Consider the following 6,000-nt stretch of genomic DNA (forward strand, 5'->3'; position numbering starts at 1 on the left):
ATTATTTACAAGAGCTTAAAGGGACAGTCAACACCAGAATTTTGTTGTTTAAAAAGATAGATAATCCCTTTATTACCCATTCCCCAGTTTTACATAACCAACACTGTTATATTAATATACTTTTTACCTCTGTAATAACCTTGCATCTATGCCTCTGCAAACTGCCGCCTTATTTTATTTCTTTTAAAAGACTTGCATTTTAGCCAATCAGTGCCCACTCCTAGTTAACTACATGTGTGTGAGCTCAATGTTATCTATATGAAACACATGAACTAACACCCTCTAGTGGTAAAAAAATGTCAAAATGCATTCATATTAGAGGCGGCCTTCAAAGTCTAAAAAATTAGCATATCGACCTCCTAGGTTTAGCTTTCAACAAACAATACCAAAGGAACAAAGCAAAATTGGTGCTAAAAGTAAAGTGGAAAGTTGTTTAAAATTACATGCCCTATCAGAATCATGAAAGTTCATTTTGGACTTGACTGTCCCTTTGAAAGTAGTAGTTATCAAAACCTTATTATGCTTAAATTATAAGATAAATTGTATACCAGTCAAATAGCCACTACTGCAACATTGTTAACCAACTTTCCAGCTAAAGCAGTCAAATAGAAGCACGGCCAGCCTACCCCAGAACACTTTAAACAAAATGAATAGCTTTACAGATTACATAAATTACAGGATTCATATAATATAATACAATAGTTCTTATCGTCCAATCCAAAAAAAGAGTGAAAAAGGACCCCAAGGATGCAAGTGGTGCTTGATATCACATGACCTTTATAGATGTGACAGTCAATCGAGTGAGGAAACCATTGGCTTTTTACAGTCCTCTTGTAGGCACAGCAGGAAAAATATTTTATTTTATCAGGTCAAAATGAAGACTGCCAAACAGCTAAATCACTTGCGGTAGATCTTTAAGGTAGATGCTGGCCCACCTCCTTTACACAAATGACAACTTGTAGATTTTAACATTCTTAAGCCAACCACAGCAGAGATAGATATCACTCCTCTTCTAATAGGCGATATTTCAGGTTTTATGTTCTTTGTAGTAAGGAAATCAGGTCCTCTGATTAACAAAACCCCACATTAATGGTTTATATTGTCAAATATATGTGTAATCTTTAATGTTGAGAATAGAAACCCTAGAAAACCACTCTAGGCAGAAAAAAATTAAGAATACTGGGTATTTCCGAAACAATAAAGAAAACCGATTCAAAATAATTTGTAGAAACACAATAACCAGCACTAGTGGGTCTATCAAAAGAGAAAGAGCCTCTCTGTACAACAAGAGTATATAGGACTAACCCTACGAGACATAATACTTGTACTCTCCCTAGACCAGTTTTTATGGTATAACCCAGATATCAAGGGTTAATACCAGATGAAAGATGCCCTGATTACGGGATCAGCAACACACAAACCCAGTTAATTCCCCCGAAACATGAGACCAAGCTCCATCTTGAGGGTAAAACAGAATGTGTTTTATTGAGGGCTATATGCCCAGTATTTATGCAGGTCTCCCACCTGGTTGACACTCCCTAAGTGGGGGATTGGAAGAGTATAGTACATTAGATAGAGGGAAGACGCCCTTTTACAGGATACAATAGAATTACATTACTTAACCAAATAAACAATTAAACACAAGAAAACAAGGGAGTCCTTCTTGACACCTGGAAGTCTGATTAAACAATGTGAACGCTTATCACTTAAACTTAATTACAGTAAACAATAGTCCTTCAAGTTTTCGTTTTCAGAGACGCTTCTTTCCAGTTGGAGACAAATCTCATCGGCTTCTTTATGAGTTTTTTGTACCTGCTCTTTATAGGTATCCACAAGCCCTTCATACTGACGTAAGTTGCCCTTGAGTTGCTGTACCTCACTATGAGCCAGCATCAGCTTTTTCTCCAGTGTCGCTAAGTTTGTCTTTACTGTTTCATGTTCCACTCTCAAGCTGGTGTTTTCTGCGGTCTGTCTGTGCAGCTTGTCTAGCAGAGATTCCCGTTCTAAACGTGCTTTTTCCTCTGTGCTCCTCTTCTCTCCCGCTAGCACTGTTACGTGATTATTTAACGTGACCATTTCATCCTCTACTTGACTCTTCTCCTTCATCACCGCGTTGTAACGGGACTTCCACGTATCAATAGCGGATAGAGATTTACTGAGCTCAGCGTCCTGGGGCTTAGCAGCAGGTGGGTCGGTCTCGGTAGCACAGATCTGGGCACAGGTAGTCACAGGGTTAACATCGGCGGGACCCATAGGAGCGTAGGCAGAAACAAGGGGGCCAAGTCATTTCCAAGGAGAACATCAACTGGTAAGTCCTTCATGACCCCCACATTCACATGTCTAGAGCCCACTCCCCAATCCAAATGTACCCGGGCAACAGGTAGGCGGAACACAGCGCCCCCTGCTACCCTCACAGCCACAGTGTCTCCGGTGTGCTGGTTCTCAGACACCAAGTTCTTTTGGAGCAAGGTCATGGTAGCACCAGTATCCCGTAGACCATTGACCTCCTTCCCATTCACTTTAAACAGTTGCCGATGCTGTTGCCGGTTATCCCGGTGGGCAGCTTGCACGGGGTCTGCTTCATGTAGGATGCCCCAGCATTCTTCCTCCTCTACGCAGTGGGCAGCAGGCTGAGGGTTATGTGGGTTTCCGCCTGCGGGTCTCCTCCAGGACTGTGCTTGGTTCGCTGTGTTTAGGGGACATTCTGGTCTTTTGTGCCCTAGTTGCTTACATCCAAAGCACCGAATAGGTTGTGAGTAGTCCCGTGAGTTGAACCGGGCTGTCTGAGGATAGTTTGTGGCTGGAGGCGGTGTGGTAGAGCGGTGCGCCGGGGGTTGGTAACTGGTAGCTGCTGGGGTGACTGTGGGTCGGTACTCCACTCTGGCAGGGCGCTTAGTGGTAGCAGTGTCCAGTTTGCGGGCATCCGTATACTCATCTGCCAGGCGAGCAGCTTCATGCAGGGTGGAGGGTTTAAGGTCCCGAACCCACTCTCTAACTCCTGCTGATAACTTGTCAAAGCAATGTTCCAACAGGAATAGCTGCAGCACCTCTTCCCCAGATACGGCTTGGCACCCCTATAGATGTGACAGTCAATCGAGTGAGGAAACCATTGGCTTTTTACAGTCCTCTTGTAGGCACAGCAGGAAAAATATTTTATTTTATCAGGTCAAAATGAAGACTGCCAAACAGCTAAATCACTTGCGGTAGATCTTTAAGGTAGATGCTGGCCCACCTCCTTTACACAAATGACAACTTGTAGATTTTAACATTCTTAAGCCAACCACAGCAGAGATAGATATCACTCCTCTTCTAATAGGCGATGTTTCAGGTTTTATGCCCTTTGTAGTAAGGAAATCAGGTCCTCTGATTAAGAAAACCCCACATTAAGGGTTTATATTGTCAAATATATGTGTAATCTTTAATGTTGAGAATAGAAACCCTAGAAAACCACTCTAGGCAGAAAAAAATTAAGAATACTGGGTATTTCCAAAACAATAAAGAAAACCGATTCAAAATAATTTGTAGAAACACAATTACCAGCACTAGTGGGTCTATCAAAAGAGAAAGAGCCTCTCTGTACAGCAAGAGTATATAGGACTAACCCTATGAGACATAATACTTGTACTCTCCCTAGACCAGTTTTTATGGTATAACCCAGATATCAAGGGTTAATACCAGATGAAAGATGCCCTGAATACGGGATCAGCAACACACGAACCCTGTTAATTCCCCCAAAACATGAGACCAAGCTCCATCTTGAGGGTAAAACAGAATGTGTTTTATTGAGGGCTATATGCCCAGTATTTATGCAGGTCTCCCACCTGGTTGACACTCCCTAAGTGGGGGATTGGAAGAGTATAGTACATTAGATAGAGGGAAGACACCCTTTTACAGGATACAATAGAATTACATTACTTAACCAAATAAACAATTAAACACAAGAAAACAAGGGAGTCCTTCTTGACACCTGGCAGTCTGATTAAACAATGTGAACGCTTTTCACTTAAACTTTGTGTTTGTGGCTGGAGGCGGTGTGGTAGAGCGGTGCGCCGGGGGTTGGTAACTGGTAGCTGCTGGGGTGACTGTGGATCGGTACTCCACTCTGGCAGGGCGCTTAGTGGTAGCAGTGTCCAGTTTGCGGGCATCCGTATACTCATCTGCCAGGCGAGCAGCTTCATGCAGGGTGGAGGGTTTAAGGTCCCGAACCCACTCTCTAACTCCTGCTGATAACTTGTCAAAGCAATGTTCCAACAGGAATAGCTGCAGCACCTCTTCCCCAGATACAGCTTGGCACCCCACCATCCAGTGAGCTGCTGTGCGGTGCACCTTACATGCCCACTCAACGTAGGAATCTCCAGCTAGTTTAACAGTGTCTCTGAACCGCCTCCTGTATGCCTCCGGTGTAATCGCATACCTGGAGAGCAGCGCCTCTTTTACAGCATTATAATCCCCGACTTCCTCATCCGGAATGGCCGAAAAGCCTCGCTAGCCCAGCCGGATAATTTTCCGGATAATATCGTGACCCAGTCCTCTGCAGGTACCTTGTGTAGGGCACATTGCTTCTCAAAATCCGCAAGGTACCCATCAATCTCTCCTTCTGTTTCCAGGAAGTTTTTAAAAGCTGCAAAATGTACCTTTCTTTTTTCCACTGGGGTTGCTGTGACTTGGGCTGCTGCAATGCCGCTTTGGCAAAGTAGGTTGGCCTCCACAGCTATTATGACCCGGTCGATAATTTCGGCAGACGTGTTGGGGCCATAATGTGCCAGTCTTATTTTAACCGCCCGGTCAAAGCTTGCTTCTTCGGGGGTTCTGTCTGATATGCTGGGCTCATTGGTTCCTTCGGGCCATGGTACTCCATCCATCTCAGTCAGTATTGCAATAATCTCCCTTCTTCCTGAGGTTACTGGCTTGTCGGCCCCGTTGTTCTAGCAGGTCTTTAAGGGTAGCTCTTCTGGGCGATGAGGTTCATCCCGTCGCTTGCCACCAGTTGTTATGGTATAACCCGGATATCAAGGTTTAATACCAGATGAAAGATGCCCTGAAAACGGGATCAGCAACACACGAACCCAGTTAATTCCCCCCAAACATGAGACCAAGCTCCATCTTGAGGGTAAAACAGAATGTGTTTTATTGAGGGCTATATGCCCAGTATTTATGCAGGTCTCCCACCTTGTTGACACTCCCTAGGTGGGGGATTGGAAGAGTAAAGTACATTAGATAGAGGGAAGACGCCCTTTTACAGGATACAATAGTATTACATTACTTAACCAAATAATTAAACACAAGAAAAAAAGGGAGTCCTTCTTGACACCTGGCAGTCTGATTAAACAATGTGAACGCTTATCACTTAAACTTAATTACAGTAAACAATAGCTGATGTCAGGAAACATGTTTTCAAAAAATAGTTTCTCAAAGCTGAACAAAGTTAACCCTTCCAGTACTGACAGAGGGGTCTGTCACACCAGTAATTGTGGAATTTTTAAGCCTTAAAACTAAAATGCTTGTGTTTAGTGCATACCAACAAATTGGTAATATTATGTTTCAGGGAAAGAAAATTGTAATCTTTCAGCACTATGCAGCAGACATAGTCAGAGCTATAATAAAGCTTATACTTGTGTGTAACAAATTAAACAACAAGGGCTGCAGAGCAAGTCGAATAGAAGAAGTTAAGACTAATGATATAGTAATCTGAGACCAGTAGATTTAAAAATACAAGTTAGTAAGGAACAGCTTGGACCTCCCGGCTTTAAATTCCATAAATTCCTATACGGCTCGGAAGAATTTATTAGCACAAAATAGGAAGAATAACTAAGTAACAATAAGGGATTTAGTAATATACAAACATTATGGGAGGCAGGAAAGGCAGTAATTAGAGGAGAGATCGCCTCTTATGTTATAAAATATAATAAGGCCACCCAGAAACAATTCAAATACCTAAGTGAGAAATTAACAAACTCTTATAGTAACTATCTATTGATTAAGTCAGATTTGCTGGCGGAG

The sequence above is a fragment of the Bombina bombina genome, unplaced genomic scaffold, assembly GCF_027579735.1.
Source record: "Bombina bombina isolate aBomBom1 unplaced genomic scaffold, aBomBom1.pri scaffold_559, whole genome shotgun sequence".
Classification (NCBI taxonomy): domain Eukaryota; kingdom Metazoa; phylum Chordata; class Amphibia; order Anura; family Bombinatoridae; genus Bombina; species Bombina bombina.